Raw genomic sequence first — 22,207 nt, 5'->3', positions numbered from 1 at the left:
GTTTACACACTTAATATCACTCCACAAGATAAACAGTACTCTCAAACCCTGATAATACACAAAAAAACAAACCTGTGATTTAAAATTACAACAAAAATTCATGCGTGGATGATCCATGTTAAATAATATAAAACTGCCAATCATAAATAAAAACCAGTACTGATTTTGTTTGCTTGCTGGTTGATTAAGAGTGCATTCTGAAAAGTTTCAATTAGGAAAAGTGTATAATCATTCAGATGGCGTCACCATCTTTATATTGTACATAAGAGTATTTGCAACCCTTGTCAAGGGATCAACATAGGTGGAAATTACATTGAAAAGTAATAGCTTTCACATATAAATAAAATATTTGAATGCTTTGTTTTTTTAAAAAATCAAAATGATACTTAAAAACATGCATTGTGTCTTAGGATGTTTATATTGATTGAAAAATATTCTTACTGTGTGTGAGTTACATGTACATTTCGTTCTTATTTTTATTTAATTTATCCCATATAAAAACTTGTGACACTGTTGTATTAAATTGAGGTGGGTAAACAAGGTGCATATTACGAGATATCCCATATTAAAACTTCAGAGCAAGCCCAAGACTACATGAATGCCTGGATGCTCTGTACTCCTGAAGTTTTCCAGAAAACATTCTGCCCAACAGCTGCCTGGTTTGCAGCTTCAGAGAAAAGCTAACTAACCTAAGACTGGATGAAAACCTGGATGCCGTGGAGTCCCTGTTCCTGTTCCGGGGTTGCTACCTGTTTTCACACTAATATCATGTGCTTGTTGCTCTACTCTACATAATTTACTCCTAGAAGTGTTCCAGAATCATTCTGCCCTAAAAAGTGTCTGGTATTGTAGCTTCAGAGAGGAGCTAGCCAGCCAAGGACTGGATGAGCGCCTGGATGCTGTAGAGTCCTTGTTCCTGTTGTTGGCTGCTACCTGCACTCACACAGATACCATGCGCTCGGTACTCCGCTGCATTGTCAACCTGTTGTAATGTCCAGAAGACACTGTGTCCTCGCTTTGTGCAGCTCATTGCTACTTGCCTTGTTGAAGACATGGCTGGTTTGTATTTTGTAACTATAGTGTTTTGTAGGTAACATTTCTACCATAATATTTTACAACATTATTTGGTATCAAGAGTTTGTATTTTCTGCGGAATAGCTTTATCTGGCACAATCCTGAATCCTATAGGAACTTGGGCCTAGAGTGGTGGTGTATTATGATATGGAGAGCTATCTGGAAATATCTGTAGTGATTGTAAAGGATGGAAATAAAGTAATGTCATGCTCTTAATTTTGAACAGTACAATATTTTCAAATGCCTCTCAGGGAATCATAATAACAATCTGGAGTGGCTTTTACAAGTTCTAAAATTACCTCTCCCTACCCCAAAACAAAAATGAGGTAGTAGCATGGGTCTTTTTGTTACACTTAATTAAAGGCATTGATGTGAGAAAACCAATGGTACCAAATAAAAATAAAATTCAATTACCTTATAAAAATGGCAGCCATTTTAGATTCAAGAACAAAAATTAATTCATCAGAAATTGTTCATATTGGTTCTAAACTGTTAGCTCTGATTAAAACTACCTTTTAACAAATTTATAATTTAAAATATATTTTTAATATCTAAAATTGTTAGTAGGTGATTTGTATTGTGATCAAAGATATACATTACAAATCAAGTTTACAGAACATAAAAATCTTGGATGGACAACTCACTCAATACAACTGATATTACACTTTACCTAACCGATTAAAGCATTACTGCTAGATTATATTATTTCATTTTCACAATTTATCTGTCAATATTTATTCATCAAATTCTTTATTATTATAATAATATTTATAATTAAGTAACATTTTTTTAACACACAATGTTACTGGACCAATAGAGCTTTTTGCAAAATTTAATAAAACTCTTTGACTATAGTTTTATTATAGGACTGATATGAATATAATTCTTTTCATATAATTTAATCGTTGTGAATTAATTATACAATTAAACACTATTAATATGGATTTTCAGTATGTATTAGAATAATATGTATAAGTTTAAACAATGCAGACATAGTAACTCTACACAACTGTAGAACTCATTTGAACATGGTCAAACTGAACAATTTATTTTGTGTACGGAAACAATTAGTTTTGTGTACGAAATATAAATTACACTAGGGCTTTATAAAACTGATGTACAAGCTGATATTATCGAGCTGTTGTTAGATTTCCGCTAATTAAATAATAATGGTTACACTACAACTCCATTTTTCATTACAACCCCATTGCTCAAATAACAGCTTAAGAGTTTCATGTCTGCTGCTTTAGACTGTTTCCAGGTCAAGCTTACCGTTACCGACAACGAAACGAATAAATTCATTGTTCGTTGTCATCAGGTTACCAAAATAACAGAGAATTTCTTGCAACACGCTGCGGGAACAACTGTTGCTGCGCAGCATCATTGTTGTTTATCGTGTTACATCAAATAACGCCCATCTCTAACTGGAGGGTGCACTAGTGACTATTGTATTAGAGTCAAGTCATGGAAATATTCATAGAATAAAGAATTTAAAAAAAATGTTTAATAATAAAATGGTTTAAACAAAAAGAGGCTAGCATGAATTAGGCAGAAAATGATAATGGACAGTTGTTGGCAGATTGGTGCTCGGCGCTGCTGTGTGAGGCTCTAGGGGCTATCGGAGGGATGCAGCAACATGCGACTCAGGCGTTCCTGCCACACCTGCTCAAGAAACTGGGCCAGCTGAGCTCCTCTCCTTCCGGCCCTGAGGACACCAAGGTCTTTCGCTAATGAGTCAAATTAAGAATTGAATGTGATTCTTCAAGAAAATACAGTAATATCGATTTTTGTTTTAAGACAACAAAATTAACACATATTTCAAGAATATAATAAATAATTTGACAGGTTTTTAGTCTTCAGATCACATGTTAGTTTTGTTTATTACTGAAGCACATATAAAAGAGACAGCCAAGTACAAAATATTTTAATCATAAAAATAGAGTGAGCTCTTTAGTGATTAGCATGGTTCTATAAAAATAAACAAACAAAAGAAGAAACACATGATAAAAAACTTTCTAAAACACAAATACAAGTTTTTACATTTTACAAATTTTATAAGTTGTTGATTTTCAATTAAAAATATTATAATCAAATTTTGAATTTTGGTAAAGAATCTAAGGATTCAAGTGGAATACAATAATGTAGTGAATGTTAAGTCCATATCGTTGTTTAAATTTTAATATGATGTGCAAATTCATAATTCCTTAGATTCTAATCATTGAGTGAGCTATTATGGCAAGGTTTAATTTTGCTTATAGCTTTCAGTTTTCATAGCAATCCTCAATATAATCTTTATAATCTCAACAGGCAATTATTTATAATCTTGAAGTTACAGCTGGTCTCCTTTTACTGCACTAAATAATTGGCTCATTCTCTTGAATCTTATAGTAAGGGCCATGAAAGAGTGCAGTTGGCACAACATGTCAACTGCTGCTTGGCATGGCACCCTGCGGCAGACGCAGACCTTTGTCACAGTGTGTACTGCACAAACCTCAAACTAACGTAGTTAATTAGTTAGCTCAGTCCTCGTGACTGTGCCAAACAGGTTCCTCCCTCAACTGCTCTCACTGGCGATCCCTATTGTAATTACAAAGAACATGTTTCCAACTGCTGGATTAAAGCAGGATGCCCAAGTAACAACAAATTAATGTGAAACAAGTAATGAAGTCTTTATTTATTTTGGTTTTGATGAAAATGTAAAATTCTGAATTTTCATCTTTAAACGATATTTTAGGTAATGCTGTGCACTCTAGTATTCCAGTGTGTCTCAGCAGCTCAGTGGAAAAGTATAGGAGCTCAGTCTACCATAGATGAAGCTGTGCGTACCACTAACCTCTGGGCTAACTACAGAATAGCAAGATCTGCTGCTAGGTAAAATACATCAAAATCATTAAATTAAATATCTTTCGTTAAAAAATTTAAATTGGAGCAATTTAAAACTTAGTTATAGGATACATAAGCTATACATTATTTTAAAGATGAAAACAACTTTGACATTTAAACTAAGTTTTTATCTATATTTGTTTTGTATTCACTTACTACAACCACAATGATCATCTTATAAATAAATGCAAAGCAATGCATGATAAGAATAGTATAAACCAGCTTGACAACAAATTGAGATAAAAACATAGTTTAATCTTTTGCACTCCAAAGGTGAACTGAATCTGACATACATTAGCAGTCAGTCTAGTATTTCTGTCACACACTGTTCCAAACATCATTTCCATGGTTTATATGTACCACATTTATGTTTTTATTTATGGAATCCTTTTGGAAGTGTTTCTATTACATGTTTTTTTTGTTCAAAACAGATACTAACGTACTTGGCTGATGAAACTTTATCAATCAGTCAGTCAGTTAGCGTAGTCATTGTTGTGTTAGCTGGTTATGTTTGTAAACAAATGCAATCATTTCCTTTAAATTTAAAATCCTTTATTTTGATTCATTTTATTTTTCACATTTATCAGTCATAAATCATATAAGATGACAGTTATAGTGTCAACAATTATTTGTTGGGAAAAAAGTTTTGTAATGTTTTGTAAAATCTACATTATGAACCGTAGAAGTGGCTCCATGGTTTTTTTGACTATTTGTTGCTGTTTGTGAGGTGGCAACCATCTGTTTTCCTACAACTGTGTACTATTCTCTTTTAACTCATGATTTAATGTTTATAAATACATTTAAGCCAAACAGCATATATAAATGATAAGACGATATTCTTAACTTTAATTTTCATGTATAAAACATAACTCCGTTCTTTATTTGTCTACGAATAATAAAAAAAAATACTATAATTACCACAATTCGTTACTTTGATAAAATACAGTAACTTAAAAAAATTTCATATGTGTTATATTTTATAGAACCTTCAAAGTTGCACTAAAGAAACTTCCATTTCTGGAGCAACTATGGTCAACTAAGTATTTTTATATTGGAGTTATAGTTTCCATGCAACAAATTTTTGAAATTATGTCTTTATTGAAAAATTTCAAAAAACCAAAATCTTATTAGTTGGAAAACCAGTGAATATAATTTTATTTGTACATCCAATGTAAAACAGTTTATGTTGATGTAATGTTATTTATACTACAAGAAAGCCTAAGAGCTGTACTTTTGTTTGACTATCTTTGTAATAGTTGTCAGTCAGTAATCATGATACAGCTGTTTCATAAACAAGAGCTCCCACTTTTATTACAACACTTAATTTGAAAATAATCATATTGTGCAATATATGTTTTACATTGAGGGGATTCCCTACTGAAACTAGTGATTTTCATTAAAACATGTTTAATGATTATAATATGCATATATTTGGGTTCCTTTTGGTCCTAGAATAATGATTGCCACTGTTATATTTTTAAAATATACATATATTTACCTCCTTTTTGGAATTTTTTGAGTTGTTTTTTTTTAGAAAAATACATGGGATTTTGAATGTTTTGTAACTTAGTAACTAATGAACCAATATTATTGTTTATTATCTCATTTTTAAGAACATGATAAGTACTAAGTTTTTGTGCATGCTCCACTTTATTTCTCAAGTAGTTTTAAATTTATGGCTTGACAAAAACATTTTAAAACATTTTTTATAAATAGTATTTTTATTTGTTTTTTATTTAAAATTTTGTTTAACATTATAATAATATCCATGCACTAAAAGTTTTACATTATAAATAATATGCAGTAAAAGTTTCACTGCTTTAGCTTTAATAGCTAAAAAGTTATAAGAACTTTTGTTTGAAAAATATAAAAATTTTAAATCTGCGGGAATCAGCGTTTGAAGTTTACACAAGCAATTTAGTAGCTATAGATGAAAGTAACTTACCATACTGTTACTTGTAGTCGGTGAATGGTATATTTATATATTGAAGACATATGTAGGCCTAATAAACCACTAACAAGAAAGAAAAGGCTATATTTGCTATATTATTACTAAAAAAAGGATTGCTGGAGTATGGTTCTGGCACTGGCTGACTAGACCAAAAGTAGGTGTGCGTGCTCCTCTTCAAATATTTTTTTTCACAGTGATGAAAAGTTATGTTATAGTAAATGTTATATTTTTATGGTTTCTTATAAGCCATAGAAATTGAAATAAATATAAAAGTTAATTTCAATTTTTTTGTCAAAATTGGCCATTTTTCAGTAGGGAATCCCCTTAACAGTAAATATAATATTCATGATGGTATTATTTAAACCAGATAGCCTAAAAGTGATTGTGAAATAATTTAATAGTTGATGAGTTGTTTGGCTCCAGCAGATTTTAGAAAAAGTAAATCTATTATGACTTTCTTCATAACGTATGATGTTGAAAAAATATTTAGTTTGTGAGATTTTATTTTGTATTACTTTTGGGTTAAAATAAATATTGCAAATGTATATTTTTTATTTTTTACAGAATTTTGCTACAAAATGTATATCTTGAAAATGAGGTAATTTTAAAAATTTATATCATCTGTCAATTTACTATTTTTTAGCAATTTTTGGAACTAAAAACAGTTTTCAATTCAATATTTTTATATTTTTTTTTTTTAATTTATATTCTAACAATAAATTCAAACTCATATAAACTTTAATTTCATACATAACAATCAATTATTTATTATCAATATATATTTAAGATTTTATACAGATGTATAAACTGTATGTGTTACATGTTTTGTAATTTTTTACTGTTTTAATTAATATCAGGATAGTAAAAAACTTTATGAGTAAAAAAGTGTTTCTGTTTGAAAAAGTCAATTTCAAAATTTTTATATATCTTGGAATTAATTAGAAAAACGTTTTGCTATTTTTTTAAGGTATTTTGCATCTGATTTTGTCATTTGCAAAACATGATTTTATTTTTTTATTTTGAACAGTGACGATTAAAAATATTTATTCTTAAAACATGTTTGTATCAGATTCATAATCTAAGGAACATACAAATTGTAATAATATATAACACAAGGATATTAGCATATTATGTACAATCTATAAACAATTTAGTGACCTCTACACAAAAGCAAAAATTGGCCTACCACCCAGGAAAATTCTGACTGCCACTTCTAGGGTTAAAGAATTCTGTATTTTTTATCAATTTTAGATATTTAAAACCACTATTTTATGTACATATTTGGTATTAATCAAAAGATCTTAAACTTTATATGTGTATTATGTTGATTTTATGTACATCCAACTGTAGGGCTCTGTTGTAGGGATTCCAAAGCTTATATATTTGATTTATTTTATATATTATTTTATGTTATATTTTCTTTGGCTTAAAACAGCTGATTCCTAAAACACATGTTGCTCAGGCACTATTAATCTACTAACCAACCTGTCCCTTTGAGTGCTGTAGCTATTTTGCTATGATACTTTCTTAAAATGCTGGTATACTTTTTGTATATTTGCAAGCTTTCGAAAAAAAATTGTTTCCACCTGACAGATTTTCAAAATTATTGTTTTTTTTTTAAGTTAATAAAAAACTTTCATTAATTGATACATAAAAATATATTGAATGCAGATATATGGTTACTCGGATATTTCAACTATGTACACAATATTAAATATCATCTAAATACTTATGAAATTTAAAAATAAAATAATTCAATCAAGACCAAAAATAACTTTTGGGAAAAAATTAAATTGGCAGTTTATTCAGACAGCCAGGGGCATGAAGTGGCTCAAGGTATTGAAAGGGCAAATCAAAACGAAATCAAAGCCGTGGGATGTGTAATGCCGAATGCTCGTCTTCTCCAAGTGACAGAAGCAGCATTGTCATCAACAGATGATGCCATAGTTCTTTTGGGGGGAACTAATGATGTTCTACAAAGTGATGTCTCCTCAATATATAAATCACTGGAAAGTGATCTAATTACTTTAAGCAAGAACAAGCCTGTAATAATAGCCACAGTTCCAAGAAGATATGACCAAGACATATTTAGCCCAGTACACAACACTATTGACCTTCTTAATAATTACATTAGAGAACTGGTGTTTCGTATCAAATCTACCTATCTTATTGACTTAGACAGACTAAAACGATTTCATTTTACCAGACATGGCCTTCACCTTAGTGGCAGAGGGAGGACTAAGCTAGGCTATTTAATTATGGACATTCTGAAAAATGTATTTCCAGAAAAGGAACAGCAGAGTTTGGAAGTGCACATTGGTGATTTAAAAGGTGTTATGGCAAACACACATTCTACTGGTAAATCACACAATCAAGTTGAATCCAGTAACAAGTCAGTTTGTGAACTCATCAATGTAATTGAGGCTGACATGAATGACTTAATGGATGAGTTTAGTCATGACCAAACAGTTGGCTTTGCCCACTGTATCTCCGCTGACCTCTGTGATGATAAACAGATGAGTGCAGGGGTTGCGCTGGTATTCAGAGACCGTTTTGGGAAACCCACCCAGTCACATTGTCTCAACGATTTTTTGACTTATCAGACATCCAGGTTTGGAGCATCTGTTTACGGTCTGGTAACAAAAAAAATATATCATCAAAAGCCAGAAAAGTGTGATTATGATACTGCTTTCACTAAACTAACGGAAGATTTTAAAAGAAGAAAACTAAGAACACTGATCTGCTCTCCAATGGGATGTGTAAGGGATCACATTACCATAGAACATTTTGTGGCTAATCTTATTCTCTTCCAGAAAGCTTCAAATGCCTGTGTCAAGATAGTTACAACTGATGAAGCATCTGCTGGTAAACTTAGAAATGGACTGATGCACTCTGATTTTGTTGCAAAATTGAAGTGTGAAATTTCTTTACACTTGACTCAAACCACTACTAAAGACTCTAATGCTCTAAATACTTCTATATCAAATGATGTGCTAGAAGTCAATGTGGCTGATACTACACTGCAAGACACGTTTCGGAACATTTCTTCTGTAGACAATAGTTTAATACATTTAAGTAATCATGTCTTTTCACCTAACCCAACTATTAATAAGTTACCAATTTAGCCAATGTAAAACAGGAACTAGCTCAATCACTGAACTCCGCACTCTTTCTGGAAATCCATCTAACCAGCATTTCATAGAGTTTAACATAATATTTTTAAATATACAAGGTTTAAAAATAAAATTGATGTCTTAGCAAGTTTTTTTATTAGTATGCCTAATGTGCATGTAATCTGCCTGTCAGAACATTGGCTTGGATATGATGAAATTAAATTATCATTTCCGGATAATTATTACTGTGCAGCTGCATATTGCAGACAGAACCACATTAGAGGGGGGACATCCATATTTGTAAATGGTAAATTTCAATCTAGGGAGTGGGACATTAGTGGATTTTGTGATGAATTAAACTTTGAAGCCTCTGCTATTTTTATTGATGATCTTAAAATATTGGTAGTATCTTTGTATCATTCTCCAAATGGTGACCCCAATATATTTTTATGCACTCTTGACACATTGCTGTCATATATTACGCAAAAGTCTAATTGTGATATTATATTGGGAGGCGATGTTAATATTTGCTTTGATGTTACAAAAAACACTGCAACAGTTAGCAAAACTGCTTAATATCTTAAGACAGTATGATTTTTACTATTTAAATAATACACCAACTAGAGGAAAAAATTGTCTAGATAATGTCTTTATAAGAAGACATTCTCTCAAGACAGCCTCAGTCAGTACGTTCAAATTCCCATTCTCTGATCATGATGGCATCACTGTCAACATTAGGATGAAAAATAGAACATTTACTAAAAACGATTACAATAATTCTAGAACTGACTATCCCATTAAATTGTTTATCCCTCAATGTGATTTTGAAAATCTATCTTCAAAGCTAGCTACTTATGACTGGAAAAATTTAATATATCTAACTAAATTCAATGGTGCGGAATACATGTTTGAGTCTCTGTTCACTGTTATCATTAACAATATAAATTTTTTTAAAGTATTAAAAAAATTAAAACCGAACAATTATCCAAAAAAAAAAAGAATAAAATGTGGTATACTGACAATTTAAGGAAAATGAAAGAAAAATTATTGTTTCTTAGTGACTTGATAAAGGGCAATCATAATCAAAATGTTTCCTTAAGAGATAGGTATAACGAATTAAAATATCAGTATAAAAAGTCCATCAAAGAAGCAAAACTAGCTAGTAATGTAAATTATATAGAGCAAAGTAGTAATAAATGCAAATCGGCTTGGCATATTATAAAAAAATAATAATGTTCAAGTTAATAATTTCAAAACCAACATTGATCCTGATACTTTCAATAATTATTTTGTAAATTCTGTAAATGAAGTTAAACGAAACATAGAATCATCTGTAAATAATGTTCAAAGTCATGAGTTGCTGCCAGCTATTGTGTCCAACCAGTACTTTTCTTGGAAAAATATAACTCCAGAGAACGTTTTGAAAGCCATTAAAAAAATGAAAAATTCTGACAGCCTTGATTTTTACGATATGTCAAATAACTTATTAAAAAAAATAGCTTTAAGTTTGGTAAATCCTCTAGCAACCTGTATCAACCAATTACTAAAAGAGGGGGTGTTTCCTAGACAACTTAAAGTTTCCAGAATTTGCCCAATATATAAAAAGGGTCCGAAGGATGAGCCTGGGAGCTATTGTCCCATTTCTGTTGTTCCAGTCCTATCAAAACTAATTGAAACGCTGGTCTACGAACAGATTGTTGATTTCTTGGAGAGCAATTATCTTTTAAATGCATCTCAATTTGGTTTTAGAAAGACTAAATCTACTGTTGATGCAATAGATGATTTGATTAGACAAATTAATCAGGTATTTGAAAATAAGGCTTTTGCTCAGGTCACCTTCTGTGACCTTAGCAAAGCCTTTGATTGTGTTAACCATTGTGATCTTATCACAAAGCTAAATTATTACGGGTTTTCAGATCCTACATTGAAATTTTTCAAGTCTTATTTACATGATCGACAACAGATAGTTACCATCAATGGGGTAAGGTCCAAGGACATAAACAGTAAAATATGGTGTCCCACAGGGCTCTGTCCTTGGACCACTTCTATTTTTAATCAGTATAAATGATCTACCTTTCTCAGTGACAGCTAAAACAATACTTTACGCTGATGATACAACTTTTATTAACATTGCAAATAACATTGGAGAACTCTCAAAATTTTCAGATGAAACCTTAATAGGTGCTTCCCAGTGGTTTCGATCTAATGGATTTCTATTAAATGAAGAAAAGACACAAAATATAATTTTTAGCTTGAAACCTTATTTGGCCCCTCTTGATAACAGTTTTAGCTCCAATATAAAATTTTTAGGAATGTATATAGATAACCAACTAAACTGGAACCAACATACAGAATATATAAGCAAAAGGCTTTCTAGAGTTATTTACCTGTTAAGTCGCCTTAAGAGTGCTGTTCCTAAAAACTATGTGAGGACTGCCTATTTTGCGTATTTCCAAGCAGTTTTTCGATATGGTTTGATATTTTGGGGCAACTGCTCAGGAACTGAAGACATCTTAATTCTTCAAAAAAAAGCTATTAGACTAATGACTAATTCTCAACCGCTGGAACATTGTAAACCACTTTTTATTCTGTTAGAGATTCAAACGGTTATCAATCTATATATATTTGATTTAATTAACTATATTCTAAAAAATCCAAAATTTTTAAAATTTAATAACGAAATTCATTCATACAATACTAGAACTAAAAAACAATGCTGCAATTGGTTTATCACCGCCTCAGTAAAACCTTAAATAGTCACATGGTAACATCCCTGAAAATCTATAATTTTTTGGAACCTCTGGTAAATAAGTATCCACATAAAACCTTCACTAAGCTCTTTTATAGTTGGCTTTTGAAACACCCTTTCTATAGTTTAGACGAGTTTTTAGAATTAAAAAACATTACATTTTAGATATATAATATGTTTTATATGTAAATTTTGACAATTGTTTATTTACTATTTAATTTATATATCTAGGCCTAGTTTATTTTAAATTAACCTTCACTGACTAATTTATGCTACTAAAGCACTGTTTTTTCTTTTTTGTATGTTAGTTTAAGTTTAAATTATTTTGATAAAATTGTTTTATTTTGACCATGCCCTAGGCTGCAATATGACATTGTCAATGATTGTAAGAATTCGAACGACAAATAAAGATTTATTTATTTATTTTATTTATTTACTTATCATCAAGCCAATAGATGCCGACAATTTACAAGGTTTTTACTGTGTGTAATGTGCCAATGCCGCGACAGTCAAAGGATTAATAAATGATTGGTAATAACAGTTAACCCATTGGCCTACTAGTTTATACAACCTCTGAATTGCACTGTAAATCCAGTAAAATTCTTTTACTTTACTTGTGCTTTTCAAATTTTAATTAAATTTAGTAATTTTAATATATCCATCCTAAGCTACATTTTTTTATTAGAAAAATCATATAAACTTTAAGTGTTAATATTAATTTTGCTAATTTCTATTAATTTGTGTGTTAATTACAAAATAAACATTGATATTTGTATTACAATATTTTAACCATAAACATATTATTTACTTAAAGATGGCGAGTTAGTGTTAATTCAAAAACAAACTTTTTTAAAATGCAAAATTGTTACTTTTTATTGTAATGTTGGTATAAACATAACATTAACTTAAAAATGACAAGGGGGTTGAAATTAACTATATAAAAACATTGAAATCGACCTAGTAGTGAGGCTAAAACAAGTATTTATGGCATTGAGTAGGTGCAAACTGTAAACAACTGATGTGAATGCAATTGTTATAAATGGAAAAAAAGTGGCAAAAGTTATAAATCAAATTATAAAAAGTGGTGTTAATAAATCAGTTTACCTATTATCTGTGTAAAGGTATGGACACTTGAGTGTGTGTGCTGGGATTGTGGGTCAGCTACATGAACATGTATCATCAGAACATCTCCACTTCTGGCTGCTGACCCTAGAGGAGTTGAGTGAGGGTGAAGCCTGTCTCCGCAGTGATGATGGTCTGCTCGCTCGGCTCGGTTGCTGCTACCTCACACTACTACAAGGCTCTGGCTGCCATCAAGGTCTGTCAGTTGTCAGGGTCCTTTTGTTTTCTTTAGGAAATGGAAATTATATCTGTTTAAATTTATAAATAATGGCAATAAAAATGCTTCAACGTAAATGATTAAAATATGAGGTTAAAAAAATGAACAAGCTCACAATAAAGTCTGTTCAGAAGATTTTATACTCCTTAAGGTAGTTAACCCTCTCTGTATTAACCTTAGTTTTTTAACATTCTCAGCCTTTCGTGAAGATTTATGATTATGACATTTATGCTTACTGTAGAATAATATAGACATCTGGAGTTGAAACCGTTGTATAGTAGTACTGCTTAGTCAGTCAAATACACAATGATTAATAATTGTAGCTTATTAGTTACAATGTTAATGACTAATTCATTAGTAATGTTTCTTTACTTCTTTGTTTTAAATACACATATCTACTTTCTTTAATATCTTATTCTTTGTATTGTTTTCAACCACATAACACTTTAAACTTTAATTCAATTGAAATATTTGTTGGTAGATATTATCCACCATACATACTTGAGCAGTTAATAAAAATATTTAGTGATGAAATACCCCAACTATGAATCGAAAGGGTACACAATGACAACACCATTTTGGAGACAACAATGCTGACATGACCACTGATGGAGATTTGAGGGGATCTGAAAGAAGTTGTTTTCATATCAAGACAAGCTTCTGAGCTACTGTTAATTTATAAAGTACTAGCTGTTCCCCGTGGCTTTGCATGCTTTTTGTAAGTTTTGCTCGTGTATGAGCACTTCTGGTTTAAGTGAATTATATTGTCAATGCTGATGTAAAGTTTACCTTGTTGACACTATCAAGAAAATCTGCCCAAAAGTTGTATGTTTATAGCCATTGTACATGTACTTAATAAATAAAGTGGTCTAACATTCAAGCTATAAGGCCAAAACAGAAATTCATTTGAAAGACAAATATCCATAAAAACTTAGTGCCTTCACATAGTGTGTGGTTATTATACACAACTATCTTGTAATTGTAGTTTACAATGTGCAGGCGCTTTGATAACTTATATATTTTTGCAGCGCCTCCTGGTGGTGAGTTACGTCAATGGGCATAGCATATAAACCTTCTACGTGGAAAAATACATATACATACAAATTTTCATAATGATCGGTCAAATAGTTTCTGAGTCTATAAAGAACAAACACACAAACATTCATTTGTATATATATATATATATATATAGATTGAGCAGCTGCATTACAAACAACTGTGGTAAAATGAGAGCAATAGAGTATGACATCTTTTTTTCAGAGGTCTTGTTTGTTATTTAAGAGTTTGTTCACTGGATATTTTTAATAAAGAGGTTTTATGTCCTCTCAAATCATACAAATTTTGGTATATCAGAGTTGCAAACTAAAAAACGTTTTGTTTGGAAATTTGTTAGAGATAGGTTGATATCAAAAACTTCCATTCCTATACTAAAAATTATAGCCTTTATTCTGAATTTGATATGGACTCCTGTGTTATTTGTAACTAAGACTATAAAAAACTGTCACATAAGTTACAAGCACCCATCCACAGAGACTGGGCAGTCCATTCCATGCTCTAAGGTACAAATAGCAGTTTGTCTAGACTTTTTGGACTTAGAGTTGGTTTATTGTACCAGTGTAGTTACTGGAAATTCCTAAGAAAATTATTTGTGTTTTAGTAGTTTGAGGAAGAAGGAAGATAAGAAACAGAATACATTGGGTTCATCCAATTAACAAAGGAAAAATTGCCCAATTACCTTACAATTTTTATCAGATTTTGTGATGAACTTTTAGCCTCAGTTTAAGAATGCCTGCAGAGGATGGACTCGACAGAGATTTATAATTAATTCTTTTTAAAAGTTGTCTGTGATACTGGGATGACATTTGATTTTCAGTTAGTATGCTATTGTAAACACTGGCTTTTAGTTTACAATTAAAATTTTGTTTAAACACTAAGTTAATAACTGCAGTTCTAAACTATTGTCTTTTTAAGATAATTAAGTATGATTTAAAATAAAATAGGTCCAACACTTTTTTATGTATAAATACTGTTTTAAATATGTTTTGCTTATTTTCAGGAATCATATATTTTTATAAAGAAAAAATATTGATCAAAATAGGATAACAAAAGACTTTTTACATTAAGTATAAAACTGCCTAATTATTAAGTTGTAACAATTTATTTCCGTTTTAAAGTATAAAAATGTAAGTTTACTTTAAAAAAAATCAAAGCCAATTTTGAACTTGCGAACATATCTACAGTAAATAGAATATACCATATTTTTTACTGTATTTTGAGGTCTGAAATCTGATCTCTTCTTGAGGTGAATGTGGTTAGTCAGTGAGTTCAGACCTATTATGACTTGTATTCTGTAGTAGAGTTTTAATAATTGGTGTTTTCTTTTTTTTTATTAAGTGCATGTTTTGGAGTTAGTCTGCATAGAGTTGACACAAAACATGGTTGATGTGATTCATGATATATGCTTGGCACAATGCTTATTTTAACCTAGATTATAGGTATGTGTTAGATTAGTTCTTACACAGTATCCTGAGGAACAGATCAGATTGCAGATCTCAAAACATAGAGTTACTGGATTTTGGACATTATTTTGTCATCATTATATTTTACAAAAGTTATAACACCTTTAACATATTATATAAGTGCTATACTTTTTGTAACATAAACAATGGTAAATGTCCGAAAGCTTGTTTTCTTTTCAAACCTTCCATCGTCAATAACAAACTTTAAACAAAAAAGTGCTACTGATTTTTATATCACTGAACAGTGGCAAATGTCCAAAAAAATCCTACTTCTTTCAGCTATAATGTTTTTTATATTACTAACTATAGTCTATAGTATTGGGCAAGGGGATTTTCAAAAAATATAGAGTAATGTTTACACTATATAAATTAATGGTGTTTAGTATTATTTAACTTACTCTGAAAATTACATGTCATTAGAAGGAGTGCCCTCCTTCTCACCGACATCGCTTCCTTTTGGGAGGCAGAAAACAAGAAACAATGGTTATAATAACATCCTTTTTAAAATAAGTCAAATAAAATCTGGTGTTTCTAATAACGTAGTGTTTTTAGGTCTCCGGTAGAGCGGTATGCCATCTTTGGTAGCTTGGACAGGGGTGGTGAATTTTCCCAGGAGGACTTGATAGGTTGTTTTCGGCGGTTTGTTGAACTGCTGAAGTTGTAGACTGGTAGGCGTCATGGTGTTTCCGGGGTGTGCAAAAAGCCCTTGAGACTTAAGTGCATGGCAGTAGGCCGCCCGAAGGGAAGAAAAACCAAAGTATGTGCCACAAATGGCAGTCCTCAAAAAACTGTTTACAAGCTCTTTGAGAGGTGGTGGTGAAATATCAGTTTAAAACAAACCATTAGAATAATACTGTTGTGTGTACAGGCTGCAAGTACTCCATCCCAGTCACTGGTGTTTCAAGCAGAGTACATGAGGCTGCGCTGTGAGATGCTGCAGTGCCTCGCTCAGCTGGTGGCCACTTGTAAGAGTTTCTGCACAGCCCCACCTCCAGCTATTGCAGCCACCATCGTCCAGACCACTCGAGATGACTTGCAGAAATTCGGCAACATCACAAACCGAGTACACTAAATGATTTTGTTAAATAAAGAGCATGATTATGTTTTCTCTAAAGCTTAAAGTATGAAAAGCAATTCAAAATTTATTCACATTTAAATTTATATGAATAACATTTGTAGACATTTGAATCTAATATATATTACAACCGCATGTGTAACTGACTGACTCACTCACGTATACTAATTCTAACCTACTTCCAGATGAGTTAGAGACTTGAAATTTGGTACACAGATAGCTTTCCACGTGTAACCACCAGGAAAATCCCGAAAAGTGAGAATTTTTCATTTTCAACCCCTCAAAAAAATTCCCAAAAAATCGCGCATTCTTCACCCCTGCAGGCATTTTTTGTAAGCCCGATAGCGGGCGAACCGTTGGAGCTAGCTCGGATCTGACGGAAAATTCATAGTCAGGAATGAAGTGAACTACAAAAAAAGGTCAAATGACTTTTTGCTCTATCTTCCATGGTTAAGCGACAAAACGCTCGAACATTTGAAATTCCAGAGATTTTTTCGATAAAAATAATGTTTCAAGCCCCGATAGCGGGCCGAACCGAACCGTTGGTCGTAGCTCAAATCTGATTGACCCATCAAATTAGCAAATTGCGCGATCTACAGAAAAGGTCCAGTAATCTTTTGCCCTATCTCGATTGGTTTGGCCGAAAAACGTGATTATGTACAATTTTGTTGTAACTTTTACGCGAAACTTTTGTTTTTGGGGTCGATAGCGGCGAAACCATTGGTCGGAGGTCAAAATAAGACTAACGTTTTATTTAGGAAATAAGATGACCTACAAAAAAAGGTCCAGTGACTTTTTACTATATTTCCCTTAGTTTGACCGCAAAACGCGATTAAGTGAAAATATTGGACATTTTCGCCTAAAAATTTACATTCCGGGCTTGATAGCGGCTAAACGGTTGGTCGTAACTCAAAACAAATTTTAAACGGGATTTAGGAAATCACGTGATCTACAGAAAAGGTTCAGTGACTTCGGGAGTTGGCTGAGCGTTAGCTAAGCGTCAATAGTAGATAGGGACAGAGGAATATTTATTATGTTCACAGACACAATACCCTCTAAAAAAGGCCCAAGTGTGTCATTAACCCCCGGTAATATTAACCCCCCCCCCCGGGGATTTCCTGGTATGACCTGATAACCTCCTGTACATTCAACCCCCTGATGTGTTAACCCCCCTGGTAACATTAAACCCCCCCAGGGAATTTCCTGCCATGACCTCATGTCCGAATTTTACCAGTCACCAAATCTCTTAACCCCCCCCCCCTGGGAAGATCCTGGTATGACCAGATAACCCCCTGGAGACTTATCCCCCGGTAACGTTAACCCCCCCTGGGAATTTGTTCATATGACCAGACAATATCCTGACGAAATTAAACCCCCTCTTGTCTTAACCTCCTTAACATTAATCACCCACCCAGGGAATTTCTCGCCTTGACTAGATAGTCTCCTGGTGATATTAAACCCCCTGTTCGACTTAAAATACTGCCTTGAGGTCGGTTTTTATTATGTTTATACTAAACAATTCAAGATAGCTGACCCGTGCAGACTTTTCTCCCGAGCTCATTTCTGGCTAAACCATAGGTCGTAGATCAGATCTGAGGGCACAATCGAAAGACAAAATTAAATTTCCAACAAGAAAGGTCCAGTCACTTTTTGTCGTATCTCTAACGGTTTAACCGCAAAATGCCCTCAAAGTCAAAAGTTTTTACGAATCCGGAAAAAAATCTATGAAAAAGGTCAATTTTTAAATCCCTTGTCATTTACTTAATGTCCGGACTTAACCAGTCACCGAATTCCGCTTATCCCCGAATTTGCAAGCGTTTACTTTGGGGGCCTGGGGGCATAGCCCCCAGCGAGCCGAAGGCGAGTATTAAGGTATAATATTACATATCTCTAAAAGACTCAAATTTTTTTTACATCTTTGTCATTTAAAAAGGGCTGATTGACATGAGTATCTGTAGTTGAAACACTTTTGTAATATCCAGTAACAGGTTCTTTTTTTCATTTGTATATACGTAATCATACTGAATAAATAGATTGTAATATATATATATATGTATGTGTGTATAAAGTGATAACCGAGAAAGCAGTAATAAACACCACGGATATGTTTCGTTATGGCTCTGTAGGAGACGCAGAACTGACGAGCAGGTGGTCGGAGGTAGACAAAGGGAGCCCCACCCCCCCCCTCGCAGAGTGAAGGTCATTTATAAATACTTACTTGGCAACCGCGATAAGCACTGAGCGTGCACCGGGCATTTCAAAGGCCTTTTATAAACTAAAAAACTCTCCAAGACACATAATCTATAATATTGGATATAATTGTATTTGGCGTTTTGGTCAAAGTCTACCATTCTAATATATCCGTCTACAGCGTAGGAAAGGTTAAGTTTTCTCAGTACTTTTATTTTCCAGGAGATGACTAAAGAAGACATAAAAACATAATCTAGTGACTTAGTTCTAAAATATCAGAATGATCAGCAAGAACAATTAATAGATTACAGTATTTAATTCAAAATCGTAAGTTAATATATATTATAAAATTTGGAAAATGTCATAAGTACCTTTCATAAAAAAGGTAGTCACAGAATTAGTCAAGGCTTGAGCTTCTTACTGTAAAATTGTCAGCTTTAATGGTGGTCACCTTGATTTTAGTTCAATTAGAGTAATATTTAAGCTCAACCACTGTTGTCTTCTTATTTCTTATCATACGATTATGGAAGTGAACTACTTTAAAGCTTAACTTAGTATACATCAGGCACATTTTAGTTTATTCTATATATTTCATTGATTACAGAAAAAACATTCAAACTTTATTGTACTTCATTGTATAAATATTCAAAAAGTATTCACTTTCCAAAGTGCTAAAATACATATGGGTAAAACCGAAGGTTATTTCACTATAGCTGGCTCTTGAGACAAGAAAGAAGATTAGATCAATTGCATTCTACTTATTATATTATTTATATAAGGATTTTGAACATAATCCAGACTCACCCTTCTTATACAAATAAATACAAAATACAAAGAAATTATATACATTCTATTTGATATCTCATCAAAACTCCAGTAATTATTGTTGGTTATACAATACTAATCCTGTAAAAGGAAATAGATAAAACAATGAATTAGTTCTTGTCATAAACAACAATAACTACAATATAGACTAAACTGATTATTCAATTTCAAGATAATTAATAAGTAAATAATAAGCATTTCGTAATGAGTGTACAGTATGTGATTTATTCAATCTTGTTACAAATCAAATTAATTTGAATTTAAGGTACTTAATCAAATTATTTATTTGTTGTAGAAATCAATTAATTATAACTCAGCTTTATCTAATATTTCTTTCGTCTTTTTCAGTTGCGGAAATGCATAAAAGAATTTCAGACCTGTGGAGAACTGTATTGGAAACTGTACCAGTCAGTATTTGATGCAGATCCGAGCTCACTGAACAACATTCAGATGTATCCTTTTTGTTCTTAGAATCTTATGATTAAGGTTCATTCAGATTTTTAAATAAGTTTAAGTGAAAATAACCCTTGTTCACCAAATACCTCGTAGTTATTCTGCTACGTTTCATAAGCAGATGTGTTTAGTGAGAGATTCTAAATATTTCTTTTATAATATGTCAATTTAAAAAAGTTAAACTTGCAAATATTTGGTACAATAACATATTTTAGAAATCAGTTTCTGTAACATTTTCACTTGGCAGAAGTCATATATATTGGATCAGAAATATATAACTGTACTCATTGCAGATAAGAGAACTATATTTCAGTGAAGTTATTGGTGAAAAGTGCATAAGTGATTTAACAGTTTTTAGTTTTAGGGCTGTATGGACATGTGACCTAACACTAGCTTTGTCTCAATAAATAAAGACATTTTTCATTTAATTTCAAATTGTGTTTTAACCCTTATAACGTCACAGACGCCGTATGGCGCATAGACAAACTATCTCCAAACGGCAAAGACGCGGTACGGCGCATCGACACAAAACTGCGTCTATAGCAAATTTAAGTTCCTTTTAAATCCGATCAATGTCACTAACGGTATGCGTCAACCATGTGTGTGGGTTATTGACCTATGTCAAGCGTCAAAATATAGCTGTCGCGTTACATTGTTTGAAACAATAGACGCGGTGTCTAGACACTCTCCCCGCCACACGGCACAGACGCCGTACAGCGCGCGCGCTTTTGTTTGCAGTTTGGCTTCAGGTAGTGCGTGTCTAACCATCGCTGAGTCGGTTTCCTTCGTCGTGTTTTCTGTTTATATGGTTTTTATTTATTTGTTACAAGTATTGATATCTTAGTTTTAGTATTCATTTAGTGTTTTTAGTGTCATTTTAGTGTTTAGTGTCACCTATTTAGTGTTCAGGTACTTTGGGATTCTACCGACCACACCATTATGAAGAACACAAAAATATAAATTTATAGCTAAACAAACATGATAGAACGAAAAAACAACTCTTTAATTACAAAATTACAAACTTACAAGCATTTCCAGGCATTGTGATCGGTATTGTTGTCGCTGTTATCTTATCTTTCTCGAGACTCCCGATTACGACAGGCCACGCGGCATCACATGATTTGCGCGGTACATAATTGCCTTTCCATTACAATTCAATTTATATTTCTGATCAGATCCTCTAGAATTTGATATTTTACTGATAGGTACTATCTCGAGGGATGTTTTTCTTTCGTTGACATCAGCGAGAAGGCATGGCACTCGCATTTTGGGTGGCGGAGTATGATCAAGAATAAAAACAAGTTTTGAGTGTTTTTTCAATAAAGAGTTTAGTTTTAGTTTGATCATGTTTGTTTTTATTGAATTTTTGTGTTTGGAGAAATGTAGAGGTAAAACACGGAAGTACAACAAAGCGACGCATCATCTGAACGGGCGGCGAGACTCTGCAATCACGTTATCTACTAGACCGCTCGACTTTGACCTCTGTCTGAGGATGGGGAGGGGTTTGCGATAAGACAATTCCTGTTTTATATTGATGAAATATTGTTCTACGCTAATCTAGTAATCAGTAGAAGCAAAATGTCAAATAACGATTCATGTCTGGGTGTGGTCGGTATAATTCCAAAGTACCGTGTTCATTATTAGTGATAAATAACATGTCTCGTTAACATTGACGATCCTGAGTACAGTGACTTTATAATTTTTAAATTTTTACTTTTTTATACTTACCATAATTATAGAAAGTAAAAATAAAAATGAACTTTACACATTTAAAATTATTTTTTTTTATATATTGTGCCGTTTGCTGGAAGTCGTGAAAAGATATACTGACGTTATAAGGGTTAAATTTATTTCTAAAAGAAATTGTATAATGCATTGCAAATATTCTCAAAACACTGTCTTTTTTTAATATTTCATTACTTATTTTGTAAACAATATATTAGAATATTTAAATATTTATTTTTAGAATCAGAGATTTTTATGAAAACATTTGAAAACAAAATTTATAGAAAATAAGATTTATGTATAATACATTT

General features: G+C 32.1%; 1 pseudogene; it reads left to right on the top strand.

Moving 5' to 3' along the window:
• Positions 1-847: 847 nt before the first annotated feature.
• Positions 848-22,207, top strand: part of LOC124373076 — a 41,583-nt pseudogene continuing 20,223 nt past the window's right edge.

The sequence above is a fragment of the Homalodisca vitripennis genome, unplaced genomic scaffold (assembly GCF_021130785.1).
Source record: "Homalodisca vitripennis isolate AUS2020 unplaced genomic scaffold, UT_GWSS_2.1 ScUCBcl_4771;HRSCAF=11144, whole genome shotgun sequence".
Classification (NCBI taxonomy): Eukaryota; Metazoa; Arthropoda; class Insecta; order Hemiptera; family Cicadellidae; genus Homalodisca; species Homalodisca vitripennis.
The sequence above is the reverse complement of the archived record's forward strand: the minus strand, read 5'-3'. Positions and strand labels throughout refer to the sequence as shown.